This window comes from Rhipicephalus microplus, chromosome 5 (genome assembly GCF_043290135.1).
Source record: "Rhipicephalus microplus isolate Deutch F79 chromosome 5, USDA_Rmic, whole genome shotgun sequence".
Classification (NCBI taxonomy): Eukaryota; Metazoa; Arthropoda; class Arachnida; order Ixodida; family Ixodidae; genus Rhipicephalus; species Rhipicephalus microplus.
This window is the reverse complement of record NC_134704.1, coordinates 122,681,125-122,695,971: the sequence shown is the minus strand read 5'-3', so window position 1 is coordinate 122,695,971 and position 14,847 is coordinate 122,681,125. Positions and strand designations below refer to the sequence as shown.

The window sequence follows — 14,847 nt, the reverse complement described above, 5'->3', positions numbered from 1 at the left end:
CCACCGCAGCAAAAACCTCTCTGGAGAGGTCATGCTACGGGATGCCCGGGTATATGATGTGAAAACTATGAATTTCTTTAAAAAACGCTAACAATGATTTGTGACTAAAAAGCGGTTCCCTACCGACGAACATTGCAGGGTGCAAAGGTATATGTTGTCGGTAGGGTAATGGAAAGTGTTGTTTTCTTACAGTGTCCAATTGTTTGCACTCAATTAAAATGTGAAGGACTGTCAATACTTCACCACATCTGTCACACAATGGTGGATCGCCACCGGACAAAAGGTGTGTGTGTGTCGTGTATGTGTGTCCTATCCTGAGTTTCGTTAGTATTACCTCTGTATGACGCGATTTCGATACAGGCAGCCAATGACCAAGGTGTGGCTTAATAACGTGTAGTTTGTTTTGTGTGTGTGTATCCCACTTGCTCTGCCAGTATACTCTGAGGTTTCGTTTGAGAGACGGCTTAAGATCAACGGCCGGGATTAATATGGGTGTAGGGGCAGTGCTTTTGTGGACGGATGCAGCGAGCTGATCCGCCCTCACGTTGCCTTGAATCTCACGGTGCCCTGGCACCCAGCACACTACAACATGTTGTTTGAGTGTGTATAGTGTGCATAAAATGGAGTAAAGTGAGACAAGGACTGGGTTTTTGTGTCTTTTAAGAGTGTGCAGAGCCGTTACTACACTGAGGGAGTCTGTATAAATTACTGCTTTTTGTATTTGTAATTGCTTGATGTGTTTAGCCGCCACAAGTATCGCGTAGGCTTCCGCTGTGAAGATACTTGTGCCTGGATGTAGAGGGCCAGCATCCGAAAAGGATGGGCCGACAGCAGCGTAGGACACAGAGGAGTTAGACTTGGAGGCATCTGTAAAGAACTCAGGACGTGTGTATTTGTGTTGAAGTTCCAGGAAGTATGTTCGGATATGGGCAATAGGCCCATGTTTTGTAACTTCAAGAAAGGTGGCAGATATGCTACAGGAGCCATTAAACTATGTTCAAGTGAGACTCCAGTTTCCTCAGCTAGACTTCTCAGGCGAACTGAGAAGGGCTGCCTCATCGAAGGCCTGTTTTGAAACAGAATGGAGCTCGACAAATCAATAATAGTGGAGTATGAGGGGTGCTTCTTATCTGCTTTCACCTTAAGGAAATAAACAAAGGACATGTAAGTTCTCCGCAGATGAAGCGACCACTCATTCGACTCAACATAAAGGCTTTCTACGGGGCTGGTGCGAAAAGCACCCGTAGAAAGGCGGATGCCCAAATGGTGCACGGGGTCCAGCATCTTCAAGGCACTTTGAGTAGCAGACTGATAGACAACGGCCCCATAATCTAAGCGGGTGCGAATGAGGCTTCTATAGAGGTTCATGAGGCATTGCCTATCACTACCCCAAGTAGTACGTGACAACACTTTTAAAACATTCATGGCTTTTAAACATTTTGTTTTTAAATACTTGATGTGCGGTACGAAGGTCAACTTGTTGTCCAAGATTAAGCCTAAGAATTTATGCTCGGCTTTGACGGACAGACGTTGCCCGTTCAGCCGAATGTCAGGTTCCGAGTGCATGCCTCTCTTTCGAGAGAACAAGACACACGTGCTTTTTTGTGGGTTAAGTCGAAATCCGTTTTCGTCTGCCCATTTGGAGACCTTATTTAAACCCATCTGAACCTGCCGCTCACACATGGCTAAGTTGCATGACTTGAAGCCAAGCTGAACGTCGTCGACATGTGTACAATAGAACATCATGCGGGGAATGGACAAATGCAAAGAATTCATTTTGATGATAAAAAGTGTGCAACTAAGCACACCACCTTGTGGCACGCCTGTTTCCTGGACAAATGTTTGGGAGAGCACACTGCCTAGACGGACACGGAATGTCCGGTTTGACAGGTAACTTTCGATTATATGAAACATTCTTCCGCGCACACCAAGGTGGGACAGGTCTCTTAGAATTCCGAAACGCCATGTTGTATCATACGCCTTTTCGATATCGAGGAACACAGAGAGAAAATATTGTCTATGGACGAAGGCATCTCTTATCTGTGCCTCGATACGAACGAGGTGGTCTGTGGTGGATCTACTTTCTCGAAAGCCGCACTGAAATGGGTCGAGCAAATTGTTTGTTTCAAAGAAATGTACAAGTCGGCAGTTTATCATTTTTTCGAAGACTTTGCACAAGCAGCTTGTAAGTGCTATAGGCCTATAACTCGAGGGTAAAGAAGGGTCTTTGCCCTCTTTCAAAATGGGAATAATAATAGCCTCTTTCCAGGAGGTAGGGATAGCGCCAGAAAACCAGATAGCATTGTACAAACAAAGTAAGGTTTTTCGTGTTTCGATTGGTAGGTTTTTTAACATTTCATACACGACACGGTCAGAACCTGGGGCAGAAGTACTGCAGGAGTTTAGAGACATTTGCAGCTCAGCTAGACTGAAAGCTTGGTTATATGCCTCGGATCTAGTGCATTTGTGTTCGAGTTTCTGCTTTTCTATTGTTGTTCTGTATTTTTGGAAAGTGTCAGTATAGTGGGACGAGCTGGATACCCGTTCAAAGTGTGCCCCGAGGAAGTTTGCCTGATCTTCCAAGGTATCACCTTGAGTGTTTACGAGTGGAAGTGTGTGTACTTGTTTCCCTGCTATCCTACCGACCATGTTCCAGACTTTTGCCTCCTGTGTGTATGAATTGATCCCCGACAAAAACTTCTGCCAGCTTTCTCTTCTGGCCTGCCGACGCGTTCTCCTTCCTTGAGACTTTATTTTCTTGAACGTGTCAAGATTTTCCGCTGTTGGCGAGTTGCGCAGCAATCTCCATGCCCTGTTCTGTTCCTTTCGCGCATTACGACACTCCGTGTTCCACCATGGGACGTGTCGTTTGCCGGGCATTCCAGATGTTTGCGGTATGCACCTGGCTGCTGCGTCAGTTAGAAAAGCTGTGAAGTACTTCACAGCTTCATCTATGTCTAACCTACATATGTCTGTCCAACTCAAACGTGTAGTGTTGTGGAACTGTTCCCAGTCTGCTTTGTTCATCAGCAATTTGGGAACATGTAAAGGACATTCATATGTTGTTTGTGAACTCAACACTACAGGAAAATGGTCACTTCCATATAGATTATTTATGATTTTCCATTTCAGTAGGGGTAGGAGTGAAGGCGATACAATGCTGAGGTCTATAGACGAGTAAGTTTTGTTGGCAACGTTATAGTATGTTGGCTCTTTCCTATTCAACAAACAGGCACCGGAAGAGAAGAGAAATTGTTCAATGAGACGACCTCGTGCATCACAGCGAGAATCGCCCCAGAGTCCACTATGTGCATTTAGGTCGCCAAGAAGCAAATAGGGTTCAGGCAGTTCGTCTATTAAAGACTGAAATTCACGTCTTTCAAGACGGTGGTGGGGAGGTACATACAAAGAGCAAATGGTGACGAGTTTGTTTAAAAGTACCGCTCGAACAGCCACCGCCTCAAGGGATGTCTGGAGTGGTAAATGTGTACACGCTACTCCTTGGTTAACAATAATGGCTACGCCACCGGATGACGCCACAGCATCATCTCGGTCCTTTCGGTATATGACGTAAGCACGTAAAAAATTTGTATTGGAGGATTTTAGGTGTGTTTCCTGTACACACAGCACTTGAGGTGAGTGTTTGTATAAAAGCTCTTGGACGTCGTCGAGGTTTTTAAGCAGGCCTCTGACGTTCCAATGAATAATTTGTGTTTCCATATTGGAAGTAAAGTAGTGCTGTGTGTACGTTAAGGGAGTGACTTGTTTGAGGTGAAAGGTCAAGCTCAAGCAACAGGGCTATTATCAGGCCCTGTTATGAGCTTCTTAGTTCTCTTGGCGCGCTCCAGAGAGCCGCGCCGCTCTTTGGGCACCAAGGGTGCCGCCGTATCCATTGCCTCCTCGGAGGCACTGGATGCCCGCTCATGCGAGCTGGTTTTTCGAAGCTTGGGCCTCGCCTGGCGAGGTGAGGCCTTGAGACCCGAGGACCCTGGAGTCTCTGGTCTCTGTTCAATAGTAGGTGGAGTAGACTCAACTACTGCCGCCTTGGGGGCAGGCGCCACAGCCAATGGCTCGCTCTGCGCAGGCCGAAGGAGTGGCGAGGGCTGGTGCGACACTGCCCCCTGGCGCGCCGCATCAGCATATGTGGGGCCATAAAATGGCGAGACTCTTTTTCTTGCTTCTTTAAATGTAATGTTTTCTTTTATCTTTAAAGTGATGATCTCTTTTTCTTTTTTCCAGAAAGAACAGGAACGTGAGTACGCAGCGTGATTACCGCCACAGTTCACACAGTGTGCAGGTGCTTCGCAGTTGTCGGACGCATGGCCCACGACTCCACACAGAGCACAAGTTTTCCGGCCACAACAGCTTTGCGAGCCGTGGCCATATCTCTGACATTGGAAGCAACGGCGGGGGTTGGGAATATATGGTCTCACGGATGTCTTTGTGTACCCAGTCTGAATAGTTTCCGGCAAATCGCTCGAAGCAAAGGTCAGTACTAAGTGTTTGGTTGGGATTTCCTTTTGATCTCTTCTGATCTTAATACGCTGTACGTTTGTCACGTTCTGGCTTTTCCATCCTTCCAGAAGTTCAGCTTCCGTCAGCTCAAGCAAATCTACGTCCGATACGACCCCGCGAGATGAGTTCATAGACCTGTGTGGCGTAATACTGATGGGTGTGTCTCCAAACGTTGTGATGGTGTTCAGTTTATCGAATTGGTCTTTGTCACGTATTTCAAGGAGTAGATCTCCACTGGCCATTTTGGTAACCTTGTACCCGGCACCGAGAGTTTCGGTTAAGCATCTAGAAACTACGAAGGGGGATACAGTTCTGGCTTGCTTGTTAGTTTTTTCGCAGTGTATAACGTGAAAATGAGGAAACATTTGTCTTGGCCGGATGAAAAAATTGATGTCTTCGGTGCGTACCCGCTTTGAGGAGGCACGATCACTGAGTAAAGGGAATGCTTTATGCATGCTAATTGTATGTTGTTCAGCAGCGTTGGCGGCCACCCACCACGGAGCCCAACGAGGGGACGCTACAAGTTTGCGGATGCTGAAACCTGCAGACGCCAGCCGTACAACGCCACTATAACCCAATGCGCCTAGACCAAGGTAGGCTATTTGCACAGGGTTAACCCTTGCCGCCAGGAAAATTGGAAGTAAACAGAAGAGAGAAGTAGACAGGAAAGCTAAAAAAGTAAGAAAGACGAAGATGTAGGGAGAGAGAGATAGGAAAAGGCGACTGCCGATTTCCCCTGGGTGGGTCAGCCCAGGGGTGCCGTCTACGTGAAGCCGGGGCCAAAGGGGTGTGTTGCCTCTGCCGGGGGGCCTTAAAGGTCCAATCACCCAGCGTCAGCTCAACCCCCAGGATCCCCTTTTCCCCGGACACGGCAAAGCCACGCACGGCTAGGCGTGGGAGGGAGTAGAAACTCCCCCGTTAGCTCGGGTCCGTGGTGTCGCTACACACCAAACGCCTACTTGTGCAGGCGCCCCTGCGGGGACTTCATGTACAGTGTACCTTAACTGTGCAGTTGCCCGATATGAAAGACTGGCTATAAGGCGGCTGCTAAAAAATTCTCAGAGAAATGATGGAGTAAGCCCGCTTCTCAGAGGGGGTGCACTGTGCACAGATGGAGCAACGACCACGTTCTAAAGAGGAATGGACATGGAACGGGAACGAGTGAGAAGAGAAGGAAAGGGTGGGGAGTTAGGGGCATGGTTTAGAATGTGACAGAGAAGCCTTTGTCTGCTTCACTTCAGCTGCTTGACATGGGTGCCAAATAACTCACTTACAGTCCTTCTTAGGGAAAAAATAAAAACAGCATTAGTAGACGTAAGTCACCTTTGCGCATATCGACATCATTGGGGATAACGAATGCCCACATTTGAAAAAAGTGCACGTTAACACTAATTGTCTCTTTTGTAGGGAACTATGCGAACAACGACGAAGCAGCAAGAAATGGCAAGCCACAGCATTAGTGCACACGCGCGCCCCGAGCTTGCGCTTGTTTGTATTTTCGGCCTAGTGACGTTCCTCGCTCTACTGGCGTTCCTCGGCCTTCCAGTAGGTCTGTACGTAAATAAACTATGTGACATCTGGTGGAGGTGTGTGGACTCCCGTAAAAACCTGGAACTTCGCTCCCGTAAGCTTCCCCCTCTACGTGACACGAACATGGCCACCAAGACGCCTCTCCAGGTGGGACCTTCGATCATCCATGTCACTTGCGGCGCCGTGTATCCTCAACGAGATCCTTCTATGTTCACGGGCTCCACTACGTCGGACGTCGAAGATTGGTTGGCGAGGCATCACAAAGTCGGCGCAAGTAACAAATGGGATGACCCAAGTAAGCTGCGCTACGTCACGTTCTACCTTGCGGACACCGCGCAACTGTAGTTTAATAAACACCTAGCTGACATTCCTACGTGGTCTGCTTTCAAGACTGCTATTGCGGACGTTTACGTCACAGCGTTTACGTCACCCTGCGCAGCAACTAGGCGAGACCTACGCGGGCTACATTAAAGATGTGTTGCATTTATGCAACCGCGTCAACTCTACCATGCCTGAGGAAGAAAAATTCAGGCACATTTTGAAAGGCATTGACGACGGCGCCTTTCAGATGTTGCTCCCTCTGTCAGAGCTTCGATGAGTTGCGTAGGCAGCGCACAATTGCTCGTCAAGCCCTCACAACGCCTGACACGCTTGAGCTTGCACCTAGATGCCCATCCTACCGATCAGCAGCCGCTGCTTTCGACAATCAAGGACTTCGTCCGCGAAGAGGTAGCGCGCCAGCTGTCACTGCTGCCACTGACACATGAGCCCACGCAAGCTTTGGCACCAGACCTCCAACACGCCATTCGGACCCAAGTCGCTGAGGCCCTTCCTCTGATGCATCAGCAACCACCTGTCACTACGCCTCTCCCGTACGCCGCCGTCGCTGCTCGGCCTATGCGACAGATATGCCGTATGCTCAACCTGCCACGCCCCCCTATGTCGTGCCTACAACCCCAATTGCTGCGCCGTATCCCTTCACGAGATCTTCAGCTCCATTTTATCGTCGCTCAGACGCCTGGAGGATGCCGGATAATAGGCCCATCTGTTTCGCCTGGGGTATCGCTGGACACATCGCCCGCCACTGTCGCCGAGATCCCCCTCCAGTTGACACCGTAGGCAGGCCAATTGCGTCGTCGTCTAGGACGCCATCAAGGTACACCACTGACGGTCATCGACCCTTTGCAAACCACCGGTCACCATCACCCCGACGACGCTCCCTGTCACCTATGCGTCGCCGACCTGCTACGGAAGAGGGAAACTGATAGCTGCAGCTTCGGAGGCAACAGCTGCATACCATTCGAACTGCTTAAGGCCTCCATCTTTCTCACCGCAAAACGTTATCGACGTCAATGTTGAGGGGACCGCTGCAAAAGCGCTTATGGACACAGGAGCCGCCGTTTCCATGATCTGTGAAACCTTATGCTGCAAGTTGAAAAAGGTGACGACGCCTCTTTCGGGCCTGATGCTCCGCACGGCCAACTCGCAGTGCATAGAACCTACAGCTGTGTGCACTGCACGTGTCATTATCCAAGGTGAACTTTATGCCATAGAATTTTTTGTGCTGGCATCATGCTCCCACGAAGTCATTGTTGGATGGGACTTTCTTTCGCGTCATCGGGCCCTCATAGATTGCTCACGTGCAGAAGTTGCCCTTACACCGCTGCCAACCTCTTGTTTGGTAGATTCTCTTTCTGAATCTTACAAACTTGTCATTGTTGCATACACGGAAATAGCACCGAGAACATCCACCCTTGTCGCCCTGACCTGTACAACCACTCCTGCCAGAACTGTTTTGTTCACTCCGTCTGACGTATTTACCCGCCGTCGTAACCTACACCTGCCCTTTGCCATACTCACCATGAAATCCGGCGCTGCCGCCATGCTCGTTGCGAACTCGCTATCGTCGCCAGTTACCTTACTTCGCGGAGAATGTTTGGGTGACATACAAGGTGTTGACCTCTTGGGCCCTCTAGAGTTTGCCGAACACTCACCTCACCTCCAGCTCAATGCTATGATGCCACCTGTGGCCACAGTGCCCATGCCATACTCATTCCAGCCCTCTGTTGCCGCTGAGCTATCGCCGACACAAAGACGCGAACTCTTGTCCCTTCTTCGAGAGTTCCGTTCTCTCTTCGATTGCGCTCAACCATCTTTGGGTTGCACAGCGAACATCACGCACCACATTGACAGTGGTACTGATGCTCCCTTACGCCAACGACCATATCGAGTTTCAGCGGAAGAGCACCGTATTATCAACGAACAAGTCGACGATATGCTCAAGCGTGGTGTCATCCAGCCATCGCAGAGCCCTTGGTCGTCCTCTGTTGTACTTGTGCACAAAAAGGACGGGTCTATCCGATTCTGTGTCGACTACCGCCGGCTCAATAAGATAACTCGGAAGGATGTGTACACATTGCCACGCATCGACAATGCTCTCGATTGCTTGCAAGGAGCAGAATATTTCTCCTCTTTAGATTTACGCTCAGGATATTGGCAAGTTCCAATGGCTGATCCTGACCGATCGAAGACTGCATTTGTAACACCTGATGGGCTGTATGAGTTTAACGTCATGCCGTTTGGACTCTGCAACACCCCAGCTACCTTCGAACGAATGATGGACACCATCCTTCGTGGCTACAAGTGGAACACGTGCCCGTGCTACCTAGACGACATCGTCGTTTTTTCTCGCGACTTTTCAACTCACCTTGTTTGTCTTCGTGCTATTTTCACGTGTCTCACCTCTGCTGGCCTTCAACTTAACATCAAGAAGTGCCATTTTGCCGCACGTCAGCTCACTATACTGGGTCACGTCGTCTGCAAAGAAGGTGTTCTCCTGGATCCGGCGACACTACGCGTAGTGGCCGACTATCCGAAGCCCAATTCCATCAAGACGCTTCGAAGTTTTATCGGCCTGTGCTCATACTTTCGTCGATTTGTGCGCGACTTCTCTTCCATCATCGCGCCTCTTACCAACCTGTTGACACAACTTCCAAAGGCATTTCTGCTTGGTCAAAAGAGTGCGATGAATCCTTCACCACGCTTCGGCAGTTATTATTGTCACCTCCAACACTACGTCATTTTGACCCCGATGCACCCACGGAGGTCCACACCGACGCCAGTGGTGTCGGTCTTAGTGCTGTATTGGCTCAACGGAAACCAGGATACCAAGAATACGTGGTCGCTCACGCGAGTCGAACCCTCAAGAAAGCCGAGTGTAATTATTCCATCACTGAGAAAGAGTGCCTCGCAATTGTCTGGGCTTAGACGAAGTTCCGCCCATACCTTTATGGCCGCCCTTTTGAAGTCGTCACGGACCACCACGCTCTACGCTGGCTATCATCGCTCAAAGACCCGTTGGGCGATGATCGGCGGAATGACACGTCTGAAGGTTGGAGGTGGCTGTTAGTGATACCCAACCACATGCGCTCGGAAATCTGTACTACTTTCCACAACGACCCGCAAAGTGCTCACGCCGGCGTTCTCAAAACGTACAACCCTCTACATCAGCGGTACTACTGGCGCGGCATGTACACATTTGTCCGCAAGTAGGTACGTGCTTGTGCTGCATGCCAGCGACGTAAAGCCCCACCTCAACGCCCTGCCGGTACACTTGAGCCTCTGCCTTGTCCAGCATGTCCATTTGACCGCGTCGGTATCGACTTATACGGATCAATTCTTACGTCGTCTTCCAGAAATAGGTAAATAATTGTCGGCGTGGACCACCTCACGCGTTACGCGGAGACGGCAGCACTACCCGCAGCAACCGCGAGGGAAGTTGCGTTTTTCATCTTGCGCAACTTTGTTCTTCGCCATGGAGCTCCCCGCGAACTTTTGAGCGACTGGGGGCGTGTTTTTTTGTCTGACGCCATTCAAGCCTTGCTCGCTCAGTGCAACATGGTTCATCGCATGACGACAGCATATGACCCGCAGACGAATGGCCTCACAGAACGATTTAATCGCACTCTCGGTGATATATTGACGATGTACACAGCTTCGGACCATACCAATTGGGACACTGTCCTTCCATTCGTCACGTATGCGTATGACACCGCTACGCACGAGACAACAAGGTTTTCCCCTTTCTTTCTGTTGTACGGATGCGAACCATCGTGCACGCTGGACACTATCCTCCCATGCACGCCCGACTCTTCTGAGTACCCTGCAATTTCTGATGTTGCCAGGTACGTAGAAGACTGCGGACGATTGGCCCCTTCACTGACAACCGAAGACCAAGGCCACCAGAAGCTGCGGCATGACATCGACCGACATCTCTCTACTTTCACGACTGGTGCTCTCGTTTGGCTCTGGATTCCACCGAGTACTCCTGGCCTTTCGTCAAAATTACTGGCACGATACCACGGGCCTTACCGCATTCTCGCCAGTTTGTCACCAGTCAATTATGAGATTAAGCCTTTGACACAGTCTGATGACTTACGCCGTCGTGGCCGAGGAAGTGTGCATGTGAGTCGTCTGAAGCCGTATTACGATCCCGCTATAGTGACTACGCCTTAAGCCGCCAGGTTGGCTATGCTATTCACTGGGGGACAATGTAGGGATCTATGCGAACGATGACAAAGCAGTAAGAAACGGCAAGCCACAGCGTTGGTGCACACCTGCGCCCCGAGCTTGCGCTTCTTTGTATTTTCGGCCTCTTGACGTTCTTCGCTCTACTAGCGTTCCTTGGACTTCCAGTAGGTCTGTACGTAAATAAACTACGCGACACTCTCGTTTACATAGGAAGAATACTTTCGTTGCTGTAAAGCGCAGGCACTGGGCATGCAACCTCGATTACCCCGCAAGTGAAAATGCTTTAAGGCAGAATCGACCTTTCGCCACCAACATGCACACGAACAAGCTTGGAAGACTTTCCCTTACAGTCGCCATGCTGTTCTCCTGACGGCCAAATGAAACGTCCGTTTAACGTGTGGTTTCCTCGGTTCAGCTTGTTAATGTAATCTCTTTTACGTTTTATATCAATGTTGCCACCGCCACGCTAGGCCTAATAAGCGCTAGCACAGATATTTCGTCGCACAGTCGGTCCGTCTTCCACACACAATTTAGGCCTCAATACACTCAAATATTTTTGAATTATAAAAAAAAGCAAACACTTGAGAACCTTACTCACAAACCTGGCCATCACAGCATTCACTCATCTATCTGTTAATCCAGGATGAATGCACAAAAAGTACCGCATTTATTTGAATATAGGTCGACTTTTTTTTTTTTTAGAAAATGTTCAGAACCAGCTATCGACCTATACAAGTCAACTGCCAATTTTTCGGACCCTCTAGGGAGCGAAAAACTGTCCGAAAATTCGCGCAGTCTGAAAAAATGAATGCAAGAAAAAAAAAACGCATTATTTTACTGATAATTTTCAATGCAAGCAAAAAAAAATGCACCATTTTGCTAATATTTCTCAATGCAAGCAAAAAAACGCACCATTTCATTGATATATCTCGGATCAAGAGGGTCGAGGTCAAAGTACCAGACTTCCGGAACTCTGCCAAAGCATCGTGGGGTGGCTCTGAAAAGAGCTGTTAAAAAAAAAAGCATGCAGCCGACAGCAGGTGCCGTCAGGGCAGCCGGTGTTAGAGCTGCAGTGGCTTGAAAAACTTGTTGATCCTTGTTTGAATGGCGTTCCACTTGCATGTGATTATATTCGCCTCGATCTGAGCTAGGGTCACGTCATCACTGTACACCGATGACAGCGTCATCAATGCTCGCATCAATTCGGTGGTCGTAGGTGGCACTGGCGTTGGTTCCTCTTTTTCGACATCGGAGTCGTCTGAATCCGCCATAACCTGACTGACTTTTTCGTCGCCGGTTAGCTCTGCGCAGAAGTCGAGCTCGTTGTCAGCGTCGACGAACCGCTCAAAAGTTATTTGCATGGGCATGGAAGCACCAGCAGAGCGGAGGTCATTGATAATATCGTCCATGAGAGGGCACAAGTCAGTCACGCTGTCGCTTTCTTCAGGCAAGTCTGCTGCCCCTGTGTCGAGTACGAAGCCCGCGTGGCAAAAGCAGTTGCAAGCATGTTTTGCGTTACTGCCTTCCATGCATCCGCAAACATTCAGACAGCAGACCGAAGGTCAACGCTGTAGCCTTTCCCATTTTTCGAGCACAGCACCATGCGGTTGAGTATACGTGAACGGTAAAAGAGTTTCAGATTACGGATAATGCCTTGGTCCTTCGGTTGGAGGATCGCAGTCGTGTTGGGCGGCATGAATTCCAGCTGGATAGCCTTCAAGTTATTGATGTGACCATGAGCAGCGCAGTTGTCAACGAAGAGCAGAACACGTCTGTTCTGTTGTTCAAACTTCCTGTCCAACCTGCAGATGTAACTCTCGAACAACTGCTGCGTTACCCATGCCTTTTTGTTGGCTTCATATAACACTGGCAGCGTTGCCCCTTCAAAACACCTCGGGCTCTTGGACTTCCCAATTACTAACAAAGGAAGTTTCTTGCTGCCAGACATGCTGCTGCCGACAAGAACGGTCAGCCGTTTTTTGCTATGCTTACCACCAAGGCATGCGTCACCAGCAAAAGCGAGTGTTCTTTCCGGCAGCAGCTTGTAAAACAAGCCAGTTTCGTCGCAGTTGAAAATGTTGCCAGCAGAGAACTGCTGCAACAAAGACTGGAGTTTTCCACTGCGGTACTGGGCAATAACTGCACTGTCGACGGCGCCGCTTTCACCACACATCTTGAATTTGAGGTCATTCCGATGTTTAAAGTTTCTCAGCCATCCATCACTGAACTTAAAATCCGTGATGTCCATTCGAAGCGTGAGAGTTTCCGCTTTTTGTTTCAAGATGCAGCCCGAGACTGGCAACCGCTTGGCAATCATTGAATTTAGCCACACGACGAGAGCGTCCTCAAGCTTTGGTTGAACACCTTGGCTTGCATTCATCTTTTGGGCACTAGACTGTTTTTCGGCCGCTTCCAAGATCTTGTATTTGTTCTTCAGGAAATCGGAAACTGTTTGCTTGGAAATGCCGAACTCCTTGCTCACGTCAGCCTACGATCGGCCACTCTTCACTAACTTAACAATGGCGGCTTTCTTCTTCATCGTTAATTGATGGTACTGTTTTCCGCGCTTCGATGCTATCAGCGAGGACAAGGAAAGTGGAGTGGGGGCCATCGCAGGCAAGCGAAATCCTCACGATGTGAACAAAGGAGTTTGCTGACGAGCGTCGAAGCACCTAGGCTTAGCGTTGCAGAGCACACTTCACACAATCGCACAACCATGCACTAGGCTAGCCAAACACCATGTGAGCTCGACATACCGCGTCGTCAGCGTCGACGAACCGCTCAAAAGTTATTTCCATGGGCATGGAAGCACCAGCAGAGCGGAGGTCATTGATAATATCGTCCATGAGAGGGCACAAGTCAGTCACGCTGTCGCTTTCTTCAGGCAAGTCTGCTGCCCCTGTGTCAAGTACGAAGCCCGCGTGGCAAAAGCAGTTGCAAGCGTGTCTTGCGTTACTGCCTTCCATACATCCGCAAACATTCAGACAGCAGACCGAAGGTCAACGCTGTAGCCTTTCCCATTTTTCGAGCACAGCACCATGCGGTTGAGTATACGTGAATGGTACAAGAGTTTCAGATTACGGATAATGCCTTGGTCCTTCGGTTGGAGGATCGCAGTCGTGTTGGGCGGCATGAATTCCAGCTGGATAGCCTTCAAGTTATTGATGTGACCATGAGCAGCGCAGTTGTCAACGAAGAGCAGAACACGTCTGTTCTGTTGTTCAAACTTCCTGTCCAACCTGCAGATGTAACTCTCGAACAACTGCTACGTTACCCATGCCTTTTTGTTGGCTTCATATAACACTGGCAGCGTTGCCCCTTCAAAACACCTCGGGCTCTTGGACTTCCCAATTACTAACAAAGGAAGTTTCTTGCTGCCAGACATGCTGCTGCCGACAAGAACGGTCAGCCGTTTTTTGCTATGCTTACCACCAAGGCATGCGTCACCAGCAAAAGCGAGTGTTCTTTCCGGCAGCAGCTTGTAAAACAAGCCAGTTTCGTCGCAGTTGAAAATGTTGCCAGCAGAGAACTACTGTAACAAAGACTGGAGTTTTCCACTGCGGTACTGGGCAATAACTGCACTGTCGACGGCGCCGCTTTCACCACACATCTTCTTGAACTTGAGGTCATTCCGATGTTTAAAGTTTCTCAGCCATCCATCACTGAACTTAAAATCCGTGATGTCCATTCGAAGCGCGAGAGTTTCCGCTTTTTGTTTCAAGATGCAGCCCAAGACTGGCAACCGCTTGGCAATTTAGCCACACTACGAAAGCGTCCTCAAGCTTTGGTTGAACACCATGGCTTGCATTCATCTTTTGGGCACCAGACAGTTTTTCGGCCGCTTCTAAGATCTTGTATTTGTTCTTCAGGAAATCGGAAACTGTTTGCTTGGAAATGCCGAACTCCTTGCTCACGTCAGCCTGCGATCGGCCACTCTTCACTAACTTAACAATGGCGGCTTTCTTCTTCATCGTTAATCGATGGTACTGTTTTCCGCGCTTCGATGCTATCAGCGAGGACAAGGAAAGTGGAGTGGGGGCCATCGCAGGCAAGCGAAATCCTCATGATGTGAACAAAGGAGTTTGCTGACGAGCGTCGAAGCACCTATTCTTAGCGTTGCAGAGCACACTTCACACAATCGCACAACCATGCACTAGGCTAGCCAAACACCATGTGAGCTGCGTAAACGAATCGGCGGGACGGCAGGCGACGGTGCCTCGAGTACTACGGAGGTGGCGCTTGTAAACAGTCAAGATAGCCAGCGTGGCCAGA

At 49.4% G+C, this 14,847-nt stretch overlaps 1 protein-coding gene across 1 annotated transcript in view; it reads right to left on the bottom strand.

Moving 5' to 3' along the window:
• Positions 1–14,847, bottom strand: part of LOC142817919 (DNA mismatch repair protein Msh2-like) — a 127,159-nt gene that overhangs the window by 42,021 nt on the left and 70,291 nt on the right. The gene's annotated exons all lie outside the window — the stretch shown is intronic.